The sequence below is a fragment of the Oncorhynchus masou genome, chromosome 29 (genome assembly GCF_036934945.1).
Source record: "Oncorhynchus masou masou isolate Uvic2021 chromosome 29, UVic_Omas_1.1, whole genome shotgun sequence".
In the NCBI taxonomy this organism is placed as follows: domain Eukaryota; kingdom Metazoa; phylum Chordata; class Actinopteri; order Salmoniformes; family Salmonidae; genus Oncorhynchus; species Oncorhynchus masou.
Window position 1 is genome coordinate 39,029,073 of NC_088240.1, and position 27,335 is coordinate 39,056,407.

The 27,335-nt window shown below is 42.5% G+C and overlaps 2 long non-coding RNA genes across 6 annotated transcripts; one reads left to right on the forward strand and one right to left on the reverse strand.

The window, feature by feature from the left end:
- Positions 1–12,672, reverse strand: LOC135519597 (uncharacterized). Of its 4 annotated transcripts, none has more exons than XR_010452305.1 (9): positions 12,476–12,672; positions 8,187–8,344; positions 7,398–7,472; positions 7,163–7,261; positions 5,543–6,297; positions 5,266–5,391; positions 1,179–5,155; positions 969–1,091; positions 1–86 (listed from the first exon to the last, which is right to left on the reverse strand). It is a non-coding gene; the product is annotated as an uncharacterized LOC135519597 (long non-coding RNA). The 4 variants fall into 4 exon arrangements; XR_010452307.1 differs by having other exon boundaries at positions 1,179–1,329; positions 4,998–5,155; positions 5,266–6,297; XR_010452306.1 differs by having other exon boundaries at positions 1,179–1,329; positions 4,135–5,155; positions 5,266–6,297.
- LOC135519598 (uncharacterized) lies at positions 10,472–27,335 on the forward strand. Of its 2 annotated transcripts, none has more exons than XR_010452309.1 (4): positions 10,472–10,836; positions 10,934–11,007; positions 11,156–11,359; positions 27,186–27,335. It is a non-coding gene; the product is annotated as an uncharacterized LOC135519598 (long non-coding RNA). The 2 variants fall into 2 exon arrangements; XR_010452308.1 differs by lacking the exon at positions 27,186–27,335 and adding an exon at positions 14,652–15,079.

Consider the following 27,335-nt stretch of genomic DNA (forward strand, 5'->3'; position numbering starts at 1 on the left):
TGGCTGTGTGGGGCTTTAACTCCTTCAGGGGATTCTCTGCCGTTCTCACAGCAAGCTGCTCCGACTCCTGCTTTTCAGTGGAGTTCCTGAGCATAGATGAAAATGGAAAATGAAGAGCAGTTACATCAATGACAACTTGACAGCCAGATAAATGAGCAAGGATAACATTAATTTACAGATGTGTTTTAGCTAATGTTTAAAAAAAAGTTGTTTTTTTTTACATTGAGCTCCAAAAGTATTGGGACAGTGACACGTTTTGTTGTCTTGGCTCTGTACTCCAGCACTTTGGGTGTGAGATGATACAATGACTATGAGGCTAAAGTGCAGACTGTCATCTTAAATTTGAGGGTATTTTCATCCATATCGGGTGAACTGTTGAGAAATACAACACTTTCTGTACATAGGACCCCCCCCCCCCATTTTAGGAGACCAAAAGTATTGGGGCAAATATGTCTTTTAAAGCAGTCAAAAGTTTAGTATTTGGTCCCATATTCCTACTTGTGACTACACACTTGTTGAAAGCATTTGCTGTTTGTTTTGGTTGTGTTTCAGAATATTTAGAGCCCAATAGAAAGGAATGATAAACAATGTATTGTGTCATTTTAGAGTCACTTTTACTGTAAATAAGAACAGAATATATGTTTCGAAACACTTCTGCATTAATGTGGATGCTACCATGATTACGGATAATCCTGAATGAATCATGAATAATTATTTGTGAGAAAGTTCCAGACGCACAAATATCATGCACCCAAGACATGCTAACCTCTCACCATTACAGTAACAGGTGAGGTTAGCATTTGTTGGGGGGTTATGATATTTATTCCTTTGTAACTTTCTCACTCATCATTATTACCAATTCATTCAGGATTATCCATAATCATGATAGCATCCACATTAATGTAGAAGTGTTTAGAAACATATCTTATTCTTATTTATAACAAAAGTGACTCCAAAATGACACTCACCATGTCAGTTCTCAAAGACTTCTCCTCCCATAGTATCGTTGTCTGGGTTAAGACAGACCCCAATCGTTGTCTTTCCAGGCCTTGTTGAAATATCGCAACCCATCACGGGGTTCACCTGTGTACCTGGGCACCAAATACAACCTCATTATTAAAAACATACCATTCTAAATAAATATACATGGATTGAATAAATGTTATTCATATACGTACCACAGATAAAGTCCTTTGCAATAGTTAAACCCAGGGTCAAACTTGGCCCTGGAGGATTGTTTTTCAGCCATCTCCAGAAACCTGGGAACTTCCTCGAACTTCCCAGATCTCCTCAGCAGGTCGATTAGATGTGCCAGTGTTGGGTAGTTGTCTAGCAGGAACATATGGGAAAGACATTACTTCCCGTCCAGGGGAGGTCAACTCAGCAGTGTATATTTACATTGAGGTTCTTAAGTTTCCTTTTAAAGATTTGCAAATCTCCATTTAAGTTCTATTTCAGTGGGGAAGTTGTGTATTCAGATCCAGGAGTAACAGAGCCCTGTCACACCTGGTTTGCGCTCCAGTAGCTGCTGAAAGTGGGAAAAAAATTGCTCATAGTGCTGCTTCCTAAAAGTCAGGTCAGCCATCATATACGAGGAAAGATAGAACCTATGGCGCCGGAGGGGATTCTATGGCGTCAGAGGAGATGGCTGCCATTTTACAGGCTTTTTTTCCCCCCTCATTGTTTGTAACTAATGTTGCTGCTACCACCTCTTATGATCGAAAAGAGCTTATGGACATCAGAACTGCAATGACTCACCTCGAACAGGACAAAGATTTTTTCTTTATTGAGTCCGATGCGAAGGATATATTGCTTTGTCAAGACAAGGCCCAAATCTCCCATCATCAGCGAATAGAAAAGACGGAGGAAAAGGGGGAGGAGGGCGGGGTGCCTTGTAAGAATTTGCCGACGAGTAGGTAAACCACCACTTCCCTCCGTACTATTGGCCAACATGCAGTCATTGGAAAACAAACTGGACGATCTCCGATTAAGAATATCCTACAAACGGGACATTTAAAAATGGTAATATCTTATGTTTCACCGAGAAGTGGCTGAACGACGACACGGATGATATAGAGCTTGCTGGCTTCTCTGTACATCGGCAGGACAGGGCAGCTACATCTGGTAACACGAGGGGCGGGGTGTGTGTCTATTTGTCAATAACTCTTGAGGTAAGTCTCGAGGTATTGCTCCCCTGAGGTAGTATACTTCATGATAAGCTGTAGACCACACTATCTACGCAGAGTTCTCATCAATATTACTCGTAGCCGTCTATTTACCACCACAAACCAATGCAGGGACTAAGACAGCACTCAAAGGGCTGTATAAGGCCATAAGCAAACAAGAAATTGCTCACCCAGAAGCGGCGCTCCTTGTGGCCGGGGACTTTAATGCAGGCAAACTTAAATCCGTTTTACCTCATTTCTACCAGCATGTCACATGTGCAACCAGAGAATAAAAAACTCTTGACCAACTTTACTCCACACACAGAGACGCATGCAAAGCTCTCCCTCGCCCTCCATATCCTCCTGATTCCTGCTTACAAGCGAAAACTAAAGCAGGAAGTAGCAGTGACTCGCTAGATATGGAAGTGGTCAGATGACGTGAATGCTACACTACAGGACTGTTTTGCTATCACAGACTGGAATATGTTCCGGGATTCATCCAATGGCATTGAGGAGTATACCACATCAGTCACCGGCATTGACGATGTCGTCCCCACAGTGACAGTATAAACATTTCCCAACCTGAAGCCATGGATAACCCGCAACATCGGCACTGAGCTAAAGGCTAGAACTGCTGCTTTCAAGAAGTGGAACACTAATCCGGACGCTTATAAGAAATCCCGCTATGCCCTCAAACGAAACCATCAAACAGGCAAAGTATCAATACAGGACTAAGATTGAATCCTACTACATCGGCTCTGATGCTTGTCGGATGTGGCAGGCCTTGAAAAATGTTATGGACTACAAAGGGAAAACCAGCCGCAAGCTGCCCAGTGACGCGAGCCTACCAGATGAGCTAAATGCCTTTTATGCTCGCTTCGAGGCAAGCAACACTGAAGCAAGCATGAGAGCACCAGCAGTTCAGGACAACTGTATGATCACGCTCTCCATAGCCGATGTGAGCAAGACCTTTAAACTGGTCAACATTCACAAAGCCACGGGGCCAGATGGATTACCAGGACGTGTACTCAGGGCATGTGCAGACCAACTGACAAGTGTCTTCACTGACATTTTCAACCTCTCCCTGACCGACTCTGTAATACCTACATGTTTCGAACAGACCATCATAGAACCCATGACCAAGAAAGCGAAGGTAACCTGCCTAAATGATTACCGCCCCGTAACACTCACCTTGGTAGTCATGAAGTGCTTTGAAAGGCTGGTCATGGCTCACATCAACACGAGACACACTCCAATTCGCAAACCACCCCAACAGATACATTGATAGAGCAATCTCAATCGCACTCCACACTGCCCTTTCCCACCTGAACAAAAGGAACACCGACATTATGTGAGAATGCTATTCATTGACTACAGCTCAGCATTTAACACCATATTGCCCACAAAGCCTTATCACTAAGTTAAGGACCCTGGGACTAAACACCTCCCTCTGCAACTGGATCCTGGACTTCCTGACGGGCCGCCCCCAGATGGTAAGGGTAGGCAACAACACATATGCCACACTGATTCTTAACACTGGGGCCCCTCAGGGGTGTGTGCTTAGTCCCCTCCTGTACTCCCTGTTCACCCACAACTGCGTGGCCAAGTATGACTCGACAACGATGAGACAGCCTATGGGGAGGTCAGAGATAGGACAACAACCTCTCCCTCAATGTGAGCAAGACAAAGGAGCTACTCGTGGAAAAGGAGGGCCGAACAGGCCCCCATTAACATCAACATTGCTGTAGTGGAGCGGGATGAAATTCCTTAACTTTAGTTAATTTAGAAAATATTTTCTCAACTCTATTTCTTGAACTGCACTATTGATTAAGGGCTTGTAAGTAAGCATTTCACGGTAAGGTCTACATCTGTGGTATTTGGCACATGTGACAAATACAATTTGATTTGATTAATCAAGTTTTACAACAACATTTTCAAATGGGACTCGACAGAGATGGCGTATACTAACCAGTTTTGCATCTTCATTGACCTGGTCACTCTTCAGAATGACACTGCATTGCTGTTGGCAGCCATTTACATAATCTAGAGTAAGGTACAACCGAGCCAGCTCCAACATCACCTACTAGCAATGAAAACATTCAAAATTAAGCTTTCTTAACCGATTATCTTCTAACATGATAATAATATTATCCTTTCCTATGAGCACATGTAGTAATATATCTGGCCGGGTGTGAAACATACATTCACCCCCAAAATTGTCACTTATTTATATTAGAATTTAGCGGATAAGATAAACTATCGTAATAAGCAAATGAGCAAACTATACAAAAACAGCACAGAACCGAGACAGAAAGAGATGCTAGGGATTTACAATTACAGCTGCAGAGAGCACACACTTGAAGGCTTGATTCAGCTGCACCGAACTTGCTATCCCTCTCACAATAGACAAGCGCTTCCTTGTAGAATTTCACTGCGCTCTCATAGCCTCTAAGACTCGTGTAGTGTTTAGCGATCTCGGCACAGATCTGTGCAGCGAGCTGCTTCTGCATAGGGACGGCGTCTGGCAGCTCCAACACCTTGGCCTGTACATCCCAGGCCTAAAGGTCAGCACAAGGCTGGGTTCCCGTATATCTAAGCAATAGCAATGTTGTGAATTATGCGCATATCTTGGGTGAGACCTAGACGCATGATCATAATAATATATTTCAGTCATTTCAGTTTCTCTCATTCTGTGCCTGGTCCTTTATTAGGTGATACACAGGATGATCATGGACCTGGCAGGGAGAGGCACACAGAGTTATTCGAGGAGGGATGTTCCCATAACAGTTCCGTTTGATCTAATATCACATTCATCTGAAATACTGTTCTTACCTCAAAGTTGTGGCTGAGGCAGAACTCTAGAGACTAGGAGGAGAGCTTGTAATTGCCTTGTTGGAGGTGGATCTGTTCCATGAGCAGGTAGGCCTCAGCATGGGAGGGACACTGGTCCAGGCAATATTAGAGGCTGCTCTGTGCAGTGTCAATGTCACCTAAAGGACATCAGCATTGCCATCAAACCTATTGTTGTCATCCATGTTGAGAACCACTTGGCATGAAAACAGAGCAGAATTCTGTCACATGCAATACAGTTGAAACTCACCTGACTGAAACCTGACTTTGGCCAATGGCAAGCCACACTGAAGGAGTCCAGGTACTATCTTGACCACAGTGTCCAAAACAGAGGTTTAATGCTGGAGCTGAGTGGCAGGAGGCTGGACAGTAATCTCTATAAATGGATCCATAGATGTGCAGAACCCCTTCGCCAACTTTATCCCCTCATCTACTGTATATCCCCTTACAATTTCTACACTGTCTGAATAAAGTGTGAAATTATGTTTTGAACAAATGTATCCACACACATCCCCCTCCAGACTGACCTTAGCAGGATAGAGTTCTATGTACTCCGTGACAATCTGCAGCAGGAAGTCAGGGTCGAGCTTCTCAAAATAGTTTCACCACCAGCGGCAGGCCCTGCAGTGTGTGTGTCCACTGCATCGTTCAGCGGGTTGGTGACATCATCCTGTGGCCTGTGTTTCTTCATAGCCAGCACAGCTCACAGGTACAGCAGCTCCTGAAAGAGAGGAGATAGCAAGCCAAGGGTGTCACAGGGTCTCCACAGTATTCAGCTCAGTAGGACTAGGGTAGCTCTACTGGTATAAACAGTATTGTTTATACCACAATCGTACAGCAGAATGTGCATCCCTAATGGCACCCTATTCCCTTCATAGTGTACTACAAAAGCAATACATTTGGGACATAACCAGAGAGTATCCTCTGGACCAGCAGAGGCCATAAAACTTAAGAGTCACAGAACCAGCTGTTACTCAGAGGTTACTCATTCAGGCTGATGTCACTGTAAATGGCTTAACAAACACAGAAAATACCAAGAATTACTCAACAAAAAGTTGTGCAAAAGGCTACTGGGCTTTACTTTATTTCCAAATAGTGGATATGAATGTCAAAAGTGTAATAGGGTTACTTTGGCTTGGCCTTTGAACTGGATTAAACAGTGGAATATCTTTCCTCTATCAGCCTTAACCCTGATTTCCCGACTGCTGGATCTCTATGAGAAACTCCAGCTGTTGCTCTGCATCCTCTAAGTGTCCCTCGATCAGCTGGCACCTGATAATACCTGGAAATACAGATAATGTGTAAGTCATTTAAAAACGGTTTAATATTAGTTAATAGATTGCTTTCATTTCTCAACTAAGCAATAAATATTACCCAATTTTGTATAGGTATATATTTATTTATTTTACTAAGCAACTGAGTTAAGAAGAAATTCTTATTTTCAATGATGGCCTAGGAACAGTGTGTTAACTGCCTGTTCAGGGGCAGAACGACAGATTTGTACCTTGTCAGCTGGGGGATTATGAACTCGCAACCTTTCATGACTCTAGTCCAACGCTCTAACCACTAGGCTACCATGCGTGATCACATACATTGCTGCATTAAAGCTAAAAAGCATATGCTAGAACAATCAGCATAACCTGTCAAAGCTGAGACACTTGTTTCATCCAGAGTCATGGCAGTCTTTTATGACTTCACAGCACATTTGATTCTTCCCTGCAGAACCAACTGGTAGCGCAGCTCAGTGGCCAGATAAGCATCCCCTTGGGCTTGGGAGAAGGCTTTTGTCCACCATGATGTGGTTCTGCTGAATCACTGTCTAATTTCTATTTCTACCGTACTTCTACACCTGCATTGCTTGCTGTTTGGGGTTTTAGGCTGGGTTTCTGTACAGCACTTTGAGATATCAGCTGATGTACGAAGGGCTATATAAATCAATTTGATTTGATTTGATTTATTCCACACTAGTAAATGATAATTTTAGAGTATTTCTTTGTGTATACCCCATGTCACACATGGCATGTACTAGTTCAGAGACTGTTGCAATGTTACAAGTGTGAAGGGAAGGGGTTCGACATCTCTTCAGAGGTGTAACCAGTGTCTTTTATGTAAAATATGTTTATTGCAAACCATCAAACACGTCTTACCACCCATGTGAAAGCGAAGGGCATCCTGTAGAAAAGCTCTGGGCTGTGAGGCTCTTGGGTGTCCAAGCTGCTGATGAGATTTGAGAGCTGGTTCACTGACTGTCAAAAAGGAAAAAGGGTATCCCGTTTGACCATGTACACATCATGAAAACAGTCACCCTTCACAATTAGTTGTGTGGCAATGGGTTTTAGTGTAATCTGTTTCCCATGTTAGCTTGTACTGTTTGAACTTTACCTCTGTGATGTCTCCCTCTCTGCATAAGGAGGGAAAAGTGAGCATTCTCAGGGCTTCCAGGTTGTTTTTATCCTTCTGCAAGAGTATGGAATGGGGGAGGAAACATCACATTAATGACCAACAATGTTTGTTTGATCCTAATGAAAACTTGGTGCTGTCAGGGTTTTATATGAGTTTTTCCCATGATGGCTTATGTGACAGGCAAGGCTGGAGCAAAAGTAGAGAATACAATCTAAGGAAGAACACCAAGTTAGACAATGAGAAAAAAAAGAGCAGGACTGTGCACTGCATGTGTCCATCCCTGTTCACAAAGCTACGGCTCAGCAGGGCTAAACCAATGGCTCTGGTCTTGGGCTTAATTCCCTTAGAAACAGGCTCCACCTGAGTGATCCTCCTTCCTGCAGTTCATAGAACCTGGAGGAGTGCATCCTGGGAAACGTGTAGCTCTAGCGCTTCAACTCAAAGGCCTTTTTATATTCTGTGGCTCTGGCCAGGGTCCAGCGGGCGAGCAGTCAGGAACAATGGATCAGTCATTATGCACTGGTTCCAGGCATCACGCTCCATTTTCATTTGCACTTGAATACGGACCCACTTGCAAAGGCTGACTGGCTCGTTCTTTACATGGCTGCTATTGATTGGCCAAATCCAGCAATGAAAGTGTTTATTTGATCCAAACAAATCTTTATAAACTACAAATTAAGCCAGCTAATATTTCCAGTATCATTATTTTAAGTTAACAAGAAAACCCCATTTCTAGAGCAAAAACACCTATAAGATGGGATACTTCACCTCTGTGCTGCGCCTACAGTTTTCTCACAGTCCTGCAGGGTCAATAGAAGCTTCATATTCTTAATAAAGGCAGGGAGAAACCCAGGGAAACTAACAGTCACTTGGTTGACTGCCTCCAAAGCCACGGAATAATTATGTTGATACTCATAGTAATGTGCCTGAAACAGACAAAATATCACATCATTTATGGACATGTCGAGGGAAAGTCAAACGCATTGTTGTACATCTGTTTCAACAGAAAATTACTCTACAAAAAGAGCAAAAGGAAGCAAGCTAGCATTAGGTCTCACTGTATTACCACAGATAAGGCAAAACGATCCATTCAATATATGGTTAGATATGGTACAAATTGAGACACAGATTGTGTTAGTGAATAATAAACTCAGTCATCCTAGTAAGGATGTGGGACACAGTTAGATTTGGGTATGTCATTTTAGGCAAACGTTCCAAAAGAAAAAGGGGCTATCCCTAATTATTAAACAGATCACAACATTTCCTTTGCAATTTTGGGTAAAAAAAAACAATAGATTTGCTCATGATGACAATCATTTGTGTGGTCATCCTCACAAGTCAAGCCAGTCCTCCATAAAAGCAAATGAGTTTGTCCTTCTAATATGCTTAATCTTCTCTATGAGCCTTCTTCTCTATGCATCCTTACCAGTGGTCAGATCTGTCCAGCCTTCAAGGTTCGGAATGTACACTCAGTGGGCCTACATATTGCACACCTTTTAGTTTGTCCATTTTCGTCTCACACGTTTTTACATTACATTTGTAAACTTTAAAATTTCAATAGCTTCTTGGTCATGTCACCTACTGGACTCAAAAAAGGTTCCGAATGTCCATTGACGATCCTTATGTATTGCACACCCTTTAGTTTGTCCATTTTCATCTCATACAATTTTACATAAATTTTTCAAACTTTCAAATTTGAATAGCTCCTTGGTCATGTGACCTACTGACTTCAAACAAGGTTCAAAAGGTCCACTGACTATATAAGGGTAGCTATAGTTATTCCATTGTACTGGATCTAATACATATTAGCATTTTACATACATTCATAAGTGTATTAATTTTTTATGACATATTGTGAAAAACTCTCTTGGCTGCTGGCCTACACCCACTTTCAGACATGCACAGAGCAGACTGAAAGGGGAAGGGTAGCTCTTGACTTGAACCACAGGGGTTCTCTGCAAAGAGAGAGTAATCCAAAAGGCACAGACACACCCCTTGACATTCAATTGGCACCCTTGACCTGTATGTATTCTCTCCTTATTGGTCTCTGTGGTGCTTAGTTAATGGGAACTCCATTGCCAGCCCCATCGTAAAGTTTTTACACAGTCTGGCAGTCTGACTAAAATACCAGAGGTATGAGGAGAGACATCCGGGCCTTTGCATTTATGGGAACAAATATTTCCTAACGCTTTGGATCCTATCCTATTCTTAGACAGTTAATGCAAAAAAAATAAAAAATACTAATTACTGTCCATGAGTAACCTCAACCTTATTGGTCTGTCGGTGTTTGGGCTAATAAAGTGCCAACTCAATTCTACCAGTGACTAGTCTCTCATGCCCCTATGAACAGGGACTCTGGGCAATAGTTTTTCATCAAAACCAGACCTTTTTTACTGGAGTACACTAACCCATAATTGGGGCTCTTTTCTATACACACAGTAGCAGTTTACCAGATAAGAAGTCAAGAAGATCAAAAAGTAAATTGGTGTAAGGGTGTATTACGTCCTGTGCTGGCCCCATTGTCATATCCATTCTGGATTCTGAGTGGTAAAATCATAGCTGAAAAATGCCTCTGTGTGTATACTGTATGTGGGAATTGCTTATGTCCGTCCTACATGTAGTGTTGATACATGGAATATTCCTCAAATGCATATATCATAAATTGCTATTGCAAATAGAAGTATTATGTTCAACAACTGACATTTTCAGATATTATTTTGACAAACACACTTTGGTGCTTACAATTAATTCTCTATTGTCATAGACTTGATGGGCACTGTCATCTGTGATCTATGTGACTATGATATGACTTTCTTTAAGCACGTACTGATGAAACTGTCACTTAATATTTTTTTCTTAAAGTCTACAAACGCTCTACATTTATTCACTCTGACAGGGTTTGATCCTATATGCTACTTTCATTATTCTCCTGTAAATGGTTCAGTGTCTATAATTTAGGCTGTGTGTCGAATGGGGCATAAAGGAAATGACCTCTACTAGATTATAGTGATAAGGAAATCAGCATACAGTTTTGGCCTGTGAATTAATTTGCCTATAACTAATCAACTAATTCCATTATGTTTACATAAAAAAATAGGATACTTCAAAATGAGAAGATCCTGCCATGGAAAAGATGACTGGGTGGACATGAAGTGGAAAGGAGGGTGAAATAACTCACACCGTGCAGCAGGACACCTTCAGCTGTGGGGTCTTTGTAATGCAGGTTTGATAGTTATATTTTCAATAATGAATGGTTAGCTGTTATGTGACAATTAGGGCCATTTCTTTGTGTGTAGATGGCCAAGGAAGTTGCACAGAATTTCCCCAACATCCCCTCCCAAATTTACATAGAACCTTCACAAAAACGCATGGAGCAACTGCGAAAAGAAATGGCTGTAGAATATACTAAAAATGGCTGGTATGTAATGACATTTAATTCAAAGTAAATGTAAATTCTTTATTTTTATGTAGTTGTGTGGGACAGCCATAAATTCAGTTTATGCCTATGATTTCAGAGTTCAACAAAGCCAACAACTGTTTCATGTGTGACACTGATAAAGAACCTGGATGTGGCCCAAAGACTGACTGGGTTAGTAACTTTATTTAACATGTTTATAATCTCTTGACAACAGTGACGGCATGTATGACAATTTATGATACACAATGGATGGCTAATTCGTCATACTGCATTGATATTTGATAATATTTATAACGTGTTATGCTTTGTTTTGTTTTAGATTGAATGTTTTGCATACCAACGGGGGTTCCATGTGCTGTGCCTAGGAATGAAGACAAGAGTTCAGAGTGAAGAACACAAACTAGAAGTTCTGTCTTTGTTGAAAGTGTATGCTATACCCCATCCACACTGAAGAGGCTCTGAAATGTACATCAACCAGGGATAAGAGAAAGTTAACACTGAAATGTGTTGTACTTATTTGAAGGTAAGTGTCTGTTGACATGTTGGAAAAGATTACAGGTCTACAATTTCTGTTTAATTTGTCAAATTTCAATTTTTATTCATTGATTTTCTGGCCACCATTACTGTGGTTACATGTTCAGTATATGTATTGACCAGCTAACCCACTGCAGCCTACCTCACTCGCTCACTCCCCAACCCTGCTTTGGACAATTAATAGCATGACTCTCGAACTTTGCCCTTTTCCTTTATGATTGATATTAACGATGAAAGGAGATATTATCTGTTGCTCTCCTATTGTGTACTGCTGTTAAATACAGTGGCAAAAAAAACAAAAAAAGGGAAAGTAAGTACTTAGAACAACCAATTATTATAGATAAATATTCAAGAAAAGGGTTAACACTGGACTGAACCCCCTAATTTTCAAACTAATATTAATATACAACAATATATATAGAAGATACATGACTAGAGGTTATGCAATATGGGTGTATATCCACTGCATGCTTCTTAGGTGTGTAACTGACATGACCAAGGAGCTATTGATATTTTCAAGTTTGAAAAATGTATGTAAAATTGAGTGAGATGAAAATGGACAAACTAAAGGGTGTGCAATGTGTAGGCCCACTGAGTGTACATTCTGAACCTTGTTTGAAGTCAGCAGATCACATGACCAAGGAGCCTTTGAAATTAGAAAGTTTGAAAATTCATGTAAAAACGTGTGAGATGAAAATGAACAAACCAAAGTGTGTGCAATATAGAAGGGTAGTCAGTGGACATTCTGAACCTTGTTTGAGTGAAGTAGGTCACATGACCAAGGAGCTATTGACATTCGAATGTAAAAAAAAAAGTTTGTACTTTGTTTACACTCCTAACTAATTAAACTCGGAATACAAAATGCTGCTCACATTTCCACGTTTAGTAGTTTTGGAAAGCAAATTAATGTCCAAATCTGAAAATAATACCTGCGCAATGTGTGCGCAATTTTTCAACATCTTATTTGATGTCTGTGGTTCAAGTGGTTTGAAAGCGCGAATATCCGTCGAATATCCAATTTGAAACTGGTTTTTACCTCGGTTACTTTTGTGACATATTCAATCAGTGAATAGAGAATTAACTACGGTGCAACACGTCAATTTACCAGAGTTGACTCTTCATCCTCTGTTTCTGCCATGACCATGTTTCACTTAAAACAGCAGCAATGAAGTAGATGGTAAAAATCTTCACTGAATACCGCAGCCACCTTAACAATCAAAAAGCTAGATACAACCAATTCTCGCTAAATTTTCGCCATTTTACAAAAACTAGTTAGCGCCTTTCGTTTACTTGACAACCACCGCCGCCATTTTCAAATGGTAAAGGAAGTTGAAAATTAGATTTAACACTAATGTTTCACAAGGTGGCGCACCAAGCAAGCTAAATGTTAAATACTGAACCACCCGCATGCTTGTGCTTGTGGTGGTTTAGCACAGTGGCTGTGAGAAGAGGACACTTGTGGCTACTTTGTATCAGGGCTACTTTGTATCAGTGGTGAACAGAACTCTCTTTAATATGTTTCCAAATTTCATAGTTTCTTTGAAAACATTCTTTAGTTACTCAAAGTCACCGAGTCTTTGTCTCATGAGCTAAAATGACATTATTGTAAATACTATCGATGAAATAATAAAAACATTTATTCTCTACCAGAAATGTATGGCCAAAACCCAGGGACCCCGTCTGTCTGTTAGGGTTGGGAATTGCCATGGACCTCAATATTTGATATTATCTCGATACTTAGGTGGCAATATGATATGTTTTGCCACTCTCACGATTCTATATGTATTGCGATTCAAACTGTGATTTTATTCTGATTTGATTTTCCAAACATATTGCCAGTGGTGGAAAAAGTACCCAATTGTCATATTTGAGTAGAAGTAAAGACACCTTAATAGAAAATGACGTAAGTCACCCAGTAAAATACTACTTAAGTAAAAGTCTAAATCTATTTGGTTTAAAATATACTTAAGTATCAAAAGTAAAAGTATACATGACTTGAAATTGCTTAAATTAAGCAAACCAGACTCACACTTGTCTTGTTTTTATTTATTGACAGATAGCCAGGGGCACACTCCAACACTCAGACATAATTTACAAACATAGCATTTGTGTTTCGTGAGTCTGACAGATCAGAGGCGGTAGGGTAGACCAGGGATGATCTCTTGATAAGTGATTGAATTGGACCATTTTCTGTCCTGCCAAGCATTAAAAATGTAAGAAGTACTTTTGGGTGTCAGAGAAAATGTATGGAGTAAAAAGTACATAGTTGTTTTTAGGAATGTAGTGAAGTAAAAGTAAAACTGGTCATAAATAAGTAGTACTTGAAAGTATTTTTACTTAACTGACTTGGCTAGTTAAATAAAAGTAAAAAAACTGAGGAAAGGGCTTGAATACTTATGTAGTTATTTAGTTTTTTATTTGCAAAAATGTATAAAACCTGTTTTTGCTTTGTCATTCTGGGGTATTTTGTGTAGATTGATGAGGGGGAAAAAACTATTTAATACATTTTAAAATGAGGCTGTAACGTAACAAAATATGGGGAAAAGGGTCTGAATACTTTCTGAATGCACTGTACATACACTAGATATACAAAAGTCGTAAAATCATGCACACAGCCATGCAATCTCCATAGACAAACATTGTCAGTAAAATTGCCTTACTGAAGAGCTCAGTGACATTCAACGTGGCAATGTCATAGGATGCCACCTTTCCAACAAGTCAGTTTGCCAAATTTCTGCCCTGCTAGAGCTGCCCCGGGCATCTGTAAGTGCTGGTAGTATGAAGTGTACATTTCTAGGAGCAGCAACGGCTCAGCCGCGCAGTGGTAGGCCACACAAGCTCACATAACGGGACCGCCGAGTGCTGAACTGCGTAGCCCATAAAAAATTGTCTGCCCTCGGTTGCAACACTCACTACCGAGTTCTAAACTGCCTCTGAAAGCAATGTCAGCACAAGAACTGTTCATCGGGAGTTTCATGAAATGGGTTTCCGTGGCTGAGAAGCCGTGCACAAGGCTAAGGTCACCATGCGCAATGCCAAGCGTCGGCTGGAGTGGTGTAAAGCTTGCCATCTGGCAGTCTGATGGACGAATCTGGGTTTGGCGGCTGCCAAGAAAACGCTACCTGCCCAAATGCATAGTGCCAACTGTAAAGTTTAGTGGATGAGGAATAATGGTTTAGGGCTGTTTTCCATGGTTTGGGCTTGGCCGCTTAGTTCCAGTGAAGATAAATCGTATCACTACAGCATTCCTTGACGTTCGTAAAAATTATTTTCTGTTTCAGCATGACAATGCCCCCATGCACAAAGCTAGGTCCATGCAGAAATGGTTTCTTGAGATCGGTGTGGAAGAACTTGACTGGCCTGCACAGAGCCCTGACCTCAACACCATCGAACACCTTTGGGATGAATTGAAACGCTGACTGCGAGCCAGGCCTAATCGCCCAACATCAGCACCCGACCTCACTAATACTCTTATGGCTGAATGGAAGAAGGTTCAGCAATGTTCCGACATTTAGTGGAAAGCCTTCCCAGAAGAGTGGAGGCTGTTATAGCAGCGAAGGGGGGGACCAACTTCATATTAATGCCCATGATTTTGGAATGAGATGTTTGACCAGCAGGTGTCCACATACTTATGGTCATGTTGTGTATCTTTCATAATTTTGCCCCTAATGTTATTAGACTACCTCCACTTTCTTTCTCTATTGTTACTTCATTCCTTCCTCGCTTTCAACAGTTAATAAATGAAATACATTTCTTGTCCTTATCTTTACAATTCTAATGACATCCTTGATGTTATGCATCTGAATACATAACTGCTATGGCCTACTGCCATCACGCGGTCGCTCTTCTTTCAAACTACATGTACGTTTTTTAAGGAGAGGCCAGTGGAGGACAGGTGCTTGTGTATTGTGAAAGAGCCAGAGGCTATACGTTCTATCAAGACATAAGGCCAATACCGCATTGAATGTATTACCTGAAATGAGGTAGGCTAAGACATCTATATATAGGGCTATATATAGAACAGGATTATCGATTTCGGATGCAATTTGAATGGCGTTGATGGAGAGAGAGAAAGACTGAGTGCTCGCACGTGCATGGATTTAAAGCTAAGATATTTGAGTAAAAGGATGTTTTAAAACTCTGTACTCTGCAAACTTTCTACTTTTAAACTCGAACAAAACAGAGATGCTTGTTCTAGGTCCCAAGAAACAAAGAGATCTTCTGTTGAATCTGACAATTAATCTTAATGGTTGTACAGTCGTCTCAAATAAAACTGTAAAGGACCTCAGCGTTACTCTGGACCCTGATCTCTTTTGAAGAACATAAAGACTTTTTCAAGGACAGCTTTTTTTCCCTCTACGTAACATTGCAAAAATCTGAAACTTTGTCCAAAAATGAAGCAGAAAAATTAATCCATGCTTTTGTCACTTCTAGGTTCGACTACTGCAATGCTCTACTTTCCGGCTACCCGGATAAATCACTAAATAAACTTCAGTTAGTGCTAAATATGGCTGCTAGAATCCTGACTAGAACTAAAAAATTTGATCATATTACTCCAGTGCTAGCCTCCCTACACTGGCTTCCTGTCAAGGCAAGGGCTGATTTCAAGGTTCATTTATGAACATTTGAACATCTTGGCCATGTTCTGTTATAATCTCCACCCGGCACAGCCAGAAGAGGACTGGCCACCCCACATAGCCTGGTTTCTTTCTAGGTTTCTTCCTAGGTTTTGGCCTTTCTAGGGAGTTTTTCCTAGCCACTGTGCTTCTACACCTGCATTGCTTGCTGTTTGGGGTTTTAGGCTAGGTTTCTGTACAGCACTTTGAGATATCAGCTGATCTACAAAGGGCTATATAAATAAATTTGATTTGATTTGTAGCTGCAATAAAAAAAGACTGATGGTCACCTTGTTAATTAATTGCACTGAAAGCCAGATGGAGATGGATAAATTAGATGTGCATTCTCTTTATAATACTGGAGCATGGGCTATGCTGCAGCAAATGTAGGTCTACCTGTCACAAGAAAAAAAGTTACCATGATGAGATGATAAGTCTACGTGCATTGTGAACTGCGCTCCATACTGAGATGGACTGTCTGTCCCCATCCTGAGCATTGATTATTCATCATGCAGAGGCTGTAGAGAAGTCAGATTTAGACATAGCACATATTTTAAGAGTTCCATTTAACACCATGTTGTTCATATAAATAATTTATTATAATTTACCGGTTTCTCACAGTTATTTATCCTAGAAAAGGGAGTGGTTTTGGGCAGTAACCGGGTTCCCGCCATTCAACCTTAAATCTGTACTACTTTATGCCTATATTTGGTGTCTGACCTGCAATTCCCAAGCCAGAAACCTCATAGCGTTGCTCTTTTCCATATGCTCTGGTTTTATTTCCATGTGTCTGCATATTTGACTGGAAAACCCCGAGCAACGCTTTGCTGCTGGAAGTGTGCACATCTGAAAAACAGATGGCCCATACACACACACGACAATCGTGTGACCACACAGATTCGACCTCTGTGGATGGGAGCAATTGGCAAATCAGAAATGGAATCATTGACATATGCTCAAAGAGACAACCTTATTTTTACATGCAGAGTGTCTGTGTGCTCTGTTTGAAATGTGCCATTGTTTGTTTTTGACCTCATAGTGACCTACCTTCTCAGGTTGTTTGTGAATGCATACAGTATGTAAAGCCTGTACATATCAATACCAATCACATCAGATCTTTTCACATCAATTTTTTCCAGAGCTGATTTGATTGGTCAAAATACCTGTTAGTGAAACAAATATTAGAATTGAGCTGCCTGTCTAAATGTAGCCTTGGTAAGTTAGGCTCATAGCCTAACAGTTGTGGGGTGAAACTACTAGTTTGCTTGTGTCATAGTGTGTTAAGTCCAACAGTGTCCAAAAAGACAGCATTTTCCTGAAATCATTCATGACTTTCAAGGATGAAATTAAATATTTCTTACCTGATGCGAAATCGTTCCCGTCCATGACCTTGATCATGATTTAGGCCAGTGGGTTGGTCATGATGGAGGTGCTGGCCGAGCACAACCTCTTCCGCCATCTCATTCGGGACCCTTTCGATCCCACAGAGATGGAACGGCCTACTAGCCCTACCTGTAAAATGTCATGGATTTTTTGTTCTGTTCCCTACATACTGTGTACAATAGGCTTAAGCAGAGCCATATTATATTGGCCTAAATGTGACCAACTGGCTCGATTCAGTCTTATGTATAAATATATTTTAAAAAAATGTTTTTACATGGGATAAAAGTAGAGACTCAGAGATAGAAAATGGTATATCATACACGACGGTTGAGGAACAATGGGAAAGTAATTCTGCTTCGAAAGTTGATAAACTTGTAACGCCACGTTAAAGAAAATTAATGTTTTGGTACACCTACTGGAGAGCTCTTCTTTGCCTACACCCATTCAGCATCATTCACACCCTCTTAATTAAGCCTTAGCCCCACCCATCTCATTAATGATTCACATGTGAGGTCATGTGCTAAACAGAGTGTGTACAGTAGTGTACTAAACAACCAAAGATTTCAAGACTAAAGGCTGGTAGACATTTGTCGCAGTGACATCATGAACATTCTATTGTCACCTGACATCAAACTTGTCATTGTTGTTATGAAAAAATATAAACACAACAAAAAATGACAGGCTGCATGACATCAACAGCCTGATAGTCCAAAATACATAACTGGTGTATTTTAACACCAATAAACCCATCAGTTAAAAATTAATTTAGTATATGTCCGTTTAGCAAACCAGGCAACTAAACGCAACTTTCTAAACAATGTTATAGTTCGTTTCTAGCTTGTTAGCTAGCTAGCTCATGTTAAGTTAGCTGGCAAGCCTGTTCAAATAATTACTATATCATATCGCTGACAACATCTTAATTTTAACTCATTTGTATAAATGATTACAAGAAAATAAACTCACAACAAGATCCTGATTTACAAGTTAATGGCGAGCTAATTACAGAAAATTACTTATGGTTGTGAGTGTGAAGAAATAAAGAAGGGCATTCTGCCAGATAATTTTAGAACTTAGACACTGTTTCGTTGGCATAACGATACATCCTAATTTGAATTTTGTGCAGGCCCTGTTGTTCTTCACATTTCCCTCTCTGGTAAACACACACTTTATAAAATAAAATATATGTTTATTTCTCACATGCGCAGGATCCAGAAGGTGTAAACAGACAGTAAAATGGTTACTTGCATAGTGGAGTCTTTTGTTTAGACATGTAGCTAGCTAAAATCGTGTTTGCATCTCAATGTGAAAAAAACTGTTTGCATGTTCTTCGCAAAGAGTGAAACAGATGCTACTGAGCCAGATGTCTATGTGTCAGGGGAGAAGCTCCAGGTGGTATCTGATTTTAAGTACCTTGGCATCATACTTGATTCCGACCTCTCTTTTAAAAAGCATATGATAAAGATAATTCAGATAACCAAATTCAACCTAGCTAATTTCCGATTTATACGAAATTGTTTGACTACAGGAGGTAGCAAAACAGTACTTCAAATCTATGATACTCCCCCACTTAACATACTGCTTGACTAGTCGGGCCCCATCTTGCTGTACAACATTAAAACCTATTCAGTCTACAAACAGGCTCTCAAAGTGCTTGATAAGAAGCCCAATAGCCATCATCACTGTTACATCCTCAGACAGCATGAGCTCCTGACTTGGGAAAATCTTGTGCAATACACGACGCATGTCTTGTATTGAAGATCCTAAATGGCCTGGCTCCCCCTCCACTCAGTATTTTTGTTCAACAGAAAGCCCAAACATATGGCAGCAGATCCACAAGGTCTGCCATGAGAGGTGACTGTATAGTTCCCTTAAGGAAAAACACCTTTAGTAAATCCACTTTCTCTGTGAGAGCTTCCCATGTCTGAATACACTGCCACCAGACACACATAACTGCACCACATATCACACTTTCACAAAATGCATGAAGAGATGGCTAAAGGTCAATCAGATTTGTGAACATAATCCATAGCTGTGTATTTCCACTTTCTATGCTGTCTGTTGTCTGTAGCTTGTGAGGTGTGGAAACACTGTTGCTTTTATGAATTTTGTCTTGCTGCTTTTTGTTCTATGTTGCTCTGTCTGTATGCTATGTCTTGCTTGTCCTATGTTGCTCTGCGTGTGCTCACTGCTCAATGATTGTCTATATTGTAATTGTTTTTAATAACCTGCCCAGGGACTGCGGTTGAAAATTAGCCGGCTGGCTAAAACCGGCACTTTTACTGAAACGTTGATTAATGTGCACTGTCCCTGTAAAAATAAAATAAACTCAAATGATAAACCATAACCCCAACACATAATGTTACTACCCTGCATGAATCTGTAGCTAAGCTAGCCAACTAGGTTCAGTGTTAGCTAGCGAGCTAACATTGGGCTATTCATAGTAATGCAAATGGCTATGAGATACGAATACTATTACTGCACAGATCATACTCGTAACATTAGCTAGCGAGCCAGCCAGCTAAAGTTAGCTAGCTAGCTAACAGTACACGTTAACTTGCAATGAAAACAACTTTCTGACAAAGTTTACATGTGAAATTATCTATTTAACAGATGCCATGGTTGCCCTTTCTCTTTTTGACTGCTTCCGCATATTTGCAATCAAACACCTTTGCATATCTTCGTGATATCTTTCAAAAAAGCTGTCTCAGAAAGGACTACCTGCACATACTGGGAAGCTCATGTTATAGACAGAAGCGTGCTACATTTCAGACCAATCAGAACTCATTTCTAGGCATGCCCAGCCCATCCATTAACTCAGCCAATCATGGCGAGCGGGAAGGTCCCCTTCTTTTTCCATGGCTAAACCAACTATGCTCGTAATTTAACAATTGTATTCGTATTTACACGTGGCATATAAGTTTGTTATTAAGGAACATGTTCCAGAAGGCATTTCTGCCATTTCTTGATAAAAAATAAAATGTTTACATTTAAATGCCTCTCCTGTGAAGTAGTGATACACCACATATGCCTCGTTTCCTGAAACGAGTCAGAAATAGGCCTCATTCTGAGAACTAGGCAAAGGGAAGGGAACTCTGCCAAAACTTTGCTCTTCAACTAAGCACCATGAATTAAGAGTGATCTGAAGTGATAAAGAAATTTGTCAACCCTTGGTGGACTGTGGGAGTTTTAAAGCCAGTGCTGCTGCTGCTTCTTCTTCATTGTTCATTCCCATCTGCCCGATAGGGTTTCACAGATTGATTGACAAATGAGACTTTATATAGTTCAAAATGGCCTCATGGGTTCAGGGACCAATCACAACGGGAATAAAAAACAAAACATGATGTGACTGATAAATGTGTTGTACAAAATATGACCAATAGAAGCCCTAGGGGCTATTTTGAAATATATTATTAACCCTAGACCAGGATTCCCCAATAGGCAATAATTTAATAGGGTTCTCAAATAGGTAATTTTATTTGGTCCCCCAAGTCTTCTTAGTTTATTGTTATTATTATATTTTATTTTTTAATCTGTCATGCATAGGTGTAATAGGTGGCAGGGAAGTCAGGCGCAGGAGAGTCAAACTGGGTGTAAAATGGAGTCTTTTAATAAAGTTCCACGAGTATGCTCCATAACAATAAATGAACAAACAAACCAAACATGGGTACGAGGACCTGACGCGCACCTATGCAACAATCACACTATACTGACAATAAAACAATCTCTGACAAAGACATGAGGGGAAACAGAGGGTTAAATACACAACAGGTAATGAATGGGATTGAAAACAGGTGTGTGGGAAGACAAGACAAACCAATGGAAAATGAAAAAAGGATCAATGATGGCTAGAAGACCGGTGACGTCGAACGCCGAGCACCGCCCGAACAAGGAGAGGCAACGACTTCGGCAGAAGTCGTGACAGTACCCCCCCCCGCCGCGCGTCGACACCGGCCTCGGGGACGACCCGGAGGGCGAGGTGCAGGGCGATCCGTATGGAGACGGTGGAATTCTGATAGCATGGAAGGATCTAACACGTCCTCCACCGGAACCCAGCATCTCTCCTCCGGCCCGTACCCCTCCCAGTCCACGAGGTACTGAAGGCCCCTCGCCCGACGTCTCGAATCCAAAATGGATTGAACAGAGTACGCCGGAACCCCCTCGATGTCTAGAGGAGGCGGAGGAACATCACGCACTTCAGCCTCCTGGAGCGGGCCAGCCACCATCGGCCTGAGGAGAGACACATGGAACGAGGGGTTAATACGGTAATGAGTGGGTAGTTGTAACCTATAACATACCTCGTTCACTCTCCTCAGGACTTTAAACGGCCCCACAAACCGCGGACCCAGCTTCCGGCAGAGCAGGCGAAGGGGCAGGTTTCGGGTCGAGAGCCAGACCCTGTCCCCTGGTGCGAACACTGGGGCCTCACTGCGGCGTCGGTCTGCGCCAATTTTCTGGCGCCTTATGGCACGCTGAAGGTGGGCGTGGGCTGCCTCCCAGGTTTCCTCAGCGTGCCGAAACCAATTGTCCACCGCAGGGGCCTCGGTCTGGCTCTGATGCCAAGGAGCCAGAACCGGCTGATACCCTAATACACATTGAAAGGGAGTAAGGTTAGTGGAGGAGTGACATAGCGAGTTCTGAGCCATCTCTGCCCAGGGCACGAACTTTGCCCACTCCCCCGGCCGATCCTGGCAATAAGACCGCAGAAACCTACACACATCCTGGTTAACTCTCCACCTGCCCATTACTCTCGGGGTGAAAACCTGAGGTAAGACTAACCGAGATCCCCAGACGCTCCATGAACGCCTTCCAGACCCTTGATGTGAACTGGGGACCCCGATCAGACACTATATCCTCAGGCACCCCATAGTGCCGGAAAACGTGTGTAAACAGGGCCTCTGCAGTTTGTAAGGCCGTAGGGAGACCGGGCAAAGGGAGGAGATGACAGGACTTTGAAAACTGATTCACAATGACCAGGATCGTGGTGTAACCCTGTAAAGGTGGAAGATCAGTCAAAAAATCCACCGACAGGTGCGACCATGGCCGTTGAGGAACGGGTAGAGGTTGTAGCTTACCTCTGGGCAGGTGTCTAGGAGCCTTGCACTGGGCGCACACCGAACAGGAAGAAACATAAATCCTCACGTCCTTAGCTAAAGTGGGCCACCCCCTTTAGCAGTGAGGTAATGGGAGCTGCCACCTGACCAAAACCCCGGATAAACCTCCGGTAGTAATTGGAAAACCCCAAAAAACGCTGCAACTCCTTTACAGTGGTTGGAGTCGGCCAATTACGCACGGCTGTAATGCGGTCGCTCTCCATCTCCACTCCTGAAGTGGAAATCCGATGCCCTAGGAAGGAGATGGATTGTTGGAAAAACAAGCATTTCTCAGCCTTGACATATAGATCATGCTCCAACAGGCAACCAAGCACCCTGCGCACCAGGGACACATGCTCGGCGCGTGTAGCATAGTATATCAGAATATCATCGATATACACCACTACACCCTGCCCGTGCAGGTCCCTGAAGATCTCATCTACAAATGATTGGAAAACTGATGGAGCATTCATCAACCCATATGGCATGACCAGGTACTCATAATGACCTGAGGTAGTGCTAAATGCCGTCTTCCACTCATCACCCCTCTTAATACGCACCAGATTGTACGCACTCGTGAGATCCAATTTTGTGAAAAAACGTGCCCCGTGCATTAAGTCAATAACCGTATTGATCAGAGGTAGCGGGTAACTATATTTCACTGTGATTTTATTAAGACCTCGATAATCAATGCACGGGCGTAAACCGCCATCCTTTTTTTTTCACAAAAAAGAAACTCGAAGAGACGGGTGAAATGGATGGCTGAATGAACCCCTGATGCAGGGATTCAGAGACATATGTCTCCATAGCCTCCGTCTCCGCTTGCGACAGGGGATACACATGACTCTTGGGATATGTAGCGTCTACCAGGAGATCTATCGCACAATCCCCCCCGTCGATGGGGTGGTAATTGAGTTGCCTTATTTTTACAGAAGGCGAGCACCAACGGAAACCCCTAAACACCTACCTGAGCATTCTCGCGACCACCCCGTGAGAGCCCTCTGTGGCCAAAAAACAGTGGGGTTATGACAAACTAACCAGGGTAGGCCTAGCACCACAGAATACGCAGGAGAATCAATAAGGAAAAGACTAATCTTCTCCTTGTGACCCTCCTGCGTTATCATACACAAAGATGCGGTTACCTCCCTGATAAACCCTGACCCTAATGGTCGACTATCTAAGGCATGAATAGGGAAAGGCATATCCACAGGAACAATAGGGATCCCTAAACTATGAGCTAGACTTTTATTAATGAAATTCCCAGCCACACCTGAATCTACTAGTGCCTTATACTGGGAATGCAGTGAAAAATCAGGAAAAGAGACAGAGACAAACATTAGTGCATTAGAGGGCTCTGGATGAGAATGGTGCCTACTCACCTGGGGTGACGCCAGAATGCCCTGCCTGCCCTCTCTATTCCCAGAGGAACCAACCCGGCACCGATCAGCAGTGTGCCCTCTGCAACCATGAATGTTGCTCGAGCGGGAACCCCCTCCGGTCTCCCTGCGCACCATCCCTCCCAATTCCATAGGTTCGGGAGAGAGGGTGCGGGAGGATGGAACAACCAGACCCAGATCTAGATGTCCACGAGTAGCCAGCATGTTGTTCAGCTTGATGGACATGTCCACCAGCTGGTCGAAGGTGAGGGTGGTGTCTCTACAGGCCAGCTCCCGACGGATGTCCTCGCGTAGACCACAACGGTAATGGTCGATCAGGGCCCTGTCGCTCCATCCAGCGCCGGCAGCCAAGGTCCTAAACTCCAAAGCAAAATCCTGGGCACTCCTCGTCTCCTGCCTCAGATGATAGAGGAGCTCACCCGCTGCTTTGCCTTCAGGTGGGTGATCGAATACTATCCGGAATTGTCGGGTGAACTCCTCAAAATGGTCCAACGCCGCATCCTCCCTTCTACACACAGCGCTGGCCCATTCCAGGGCTTTCCCGGTGAGGCATGAGGGCGTAACTCTTCTCACGGTCAGATGGTACTGGGGAGGCCGTGGCTAGATATAAGTTCAGTTTGAGGAGGAAACCCTGGCAGCCGGCAGTATCTCCGTGTGGATACTGCCGTGAATGGATCCTCGATTCAGGAAAGGAAAAAATGTTCACTGGAGATTCCGGTTGTGGTGGTGGTGGTGCTGGAGAAACTCCCTGTCTCTCCCAGCGATCCATTTTCATGACAATGTGATCCATGACGGAGCTGATACAGTCAAGCTCCCTCGCTTGTTCCTGAACGCGTTCCTCCAGGTCCATGGGCATAGTGTCCTCTCCTGCTGACTTCATATATATTGGTCAGAGATTGATGGCTAGAAGACCAGTGACGTCGAACGCCGAGCACCGCCCGAACAAGGAGAGGCAACGACTTCGGCAGAAGTCGTGACATAATCAGTTTTGACTTTGGACATAAGACTGTAAAATCACCAGGAAATTTGCTCAAGTGATTTTAATTTAGGGAATATGTTCCCAAGTATCCCTAAGCATACAAATAGAGGCATATGTGATTGTTTCACCAAATCAACATTTGAAATAATTCTGTTTTTGTCAAATACTATCTGTATGGGATTCTTGCAGTGAATTTGTAGTGTTCCCCGGCCATCTGCTCAATAAATGATTTCTCCCACGGCTGAATGTAATTGAGGACCCTGCTTTAAATTTATAGAGTTACATATCTCAATATTTATTTTGGACGATATTATCGATACTTTGACTTCAAGTTTTGACTGCATTATCTAGTGCAGGTTGGCTGTACCGTCGCCAAAAATAAGGTATTTTTCATCCTATAGACGTAGCTTATTCTACATCTCCTTTTAAAATAGTGAGGTGACTTGTTTTCAATATTTTTATTTTCATGACTGATCAAAACAAATTCTCATGCCGCTCTGCAGTAGACATAGTGAGCAATACGCAGTGGTGTAAAGTACTTAAGAACAAATTCTTATTATCAATGACAGCCTAAGAACAGTGGGTTAACTGCCTTGTTCAGGGGCAGAACAACAGATTCTTACCTTGTCAGCTTGGGGATTCGATCTTACAAACTTTCAGTTACTAGTCCAATGCTCTAACCACTAGGGTACCTGCCGCCCCTGATCTTTAAGCACCTTCTGCAGTGATTCAAGCCTTGAGTCTTCTTGGGCATGATGCTACAAGCTTGGCACATAAGTATTTGGGAAGTTTCTCCCATGCTTCTCAACAGTTCCTCTCAACCTCTGTCAGGTTGGATGGGAAGCGTCACTTCACAGCTATTTTCAGGTCTCTCTAGATATGTTCGATCGGGTTCAAGTCCGTGCTTTGGCTGGGCCACTCAAGGACATTCAGAGACTTGTCCCGAAGCCACACCTGTATTGTCTTGGCTGTGTGCTTAGGGTCATTGTCCTGTTGGAAGGTGAATCTTGGCCACAGTCTGAGGTCCTGAGCACTCTGGAGCAGGTTTTCATCAAGGATCTCTCTGTACTTTGCTCCGTTCATCTTTACTTAGATCCTGATTAGTCTCCCAGTCCCTGCCACTGAAAAACATCCCCACAGCACGATGCTGCCGCCACCATCCTTCACCATAGGGATGGTGCCAGGTTTCCTCCAGACGCTTGGCATTCAGGCTAAAGAGTTCAATCTTGGTTTCATCAGACCAAAGAATCTTGTTTCTCATGGTCTGAGTCCTTTACATTTCTTTTTTTTCAAACTCCAAGCAGGCTGTCGTGTGCCTTTTACTGAGGAGTGGCTTCCGTCTGGCCACTCCCATCTCCACAGAGGAACCCTGGAGCTCTGTCAGAGTGGCCATCAGGTTCTTGGCCACCTCCCTGACCTATTCCCTTCTCCCCTGATTGTTCAGTTTGGCTGGGTGGCCAGCATTAGGAAGAGTCTTGGTGGTGCCAAATTTCTTCCATTTAAGAATGATGAAGGCCACTGTGTTCTTGGGGACCTTCAATGCTCCCTTTCCCAGATCTGTGCCTCGAAACAATCCTGTCTCGAGCCTCATGGCCTTGTTATTGCTTTGACATGCACTGTCAACTGTTGGATCTTAAATAGACAGGTGTGTGCCTTTCCAAATCATGTCCAATCAATTGAATTTACCACAGGTGGACTCCAATCAAGTTGTAGAAACATAATCAATGCAAACAGAATGCACCTGAGCTCAATTTCGTCTCATAGCAAAGGTCTGAACACTTATGTAAATAAGGTATTTCTGTTTTTAATTTTTAGTACATTTGCAAACATTCCTAAAACCTGTTTTCGCTTTGTCATTATGGGGTATTGTGTGTAGATTGATGTGGATGGAATACTTTCCCGAATGCACTGTACCGTATGCGTCAGCCTGAAAATTATACAAATCGGCATACAACAATTATATTTCAAAATCAAATTTGCTAGCCTATATTGGTAATTTTGTAGGCCGCTGTCATGTCTTATTATGTCTGTTCCTGTCCTTTCTCTTCACTCTGTCTCTCTCTGCTGGTCTTATTAGGTTACCTTCTCTTTCTCTCCTTCTCCAGCTGTTCCTCATCTCCCCTAACTAGCTCATTCACCCTTTGCCCACCTGTTCCCTTTTTTCCCTCTGATTAGGTCTCTATTTCTCTCTCTGTTCCTGCTACTTTCGGTGTCAGATTCTCGTTTGTGTTTCCCATGCCAGAAGCAAGCTATCGTCTCGTTTGCTTTCTCCTAGTCCTATCCTGTCGGAGTCTGCCTGGCAGGTGCATCCTGCACTCTACTAACTATCTTTTGTTTGCACCGTGTCCAGTTCATCATATGCTACGTGTGATCAGCTACCACCGTTCCTCTGTGACCCGCACCGACCCAGAGCGACCTGCAGCCTGTCGCCGCTACCCAGCTATTCATCAGAGGGACTTTATGTTTCATTTGTCACCCTCTCTGCGGGTATTCTATTGTG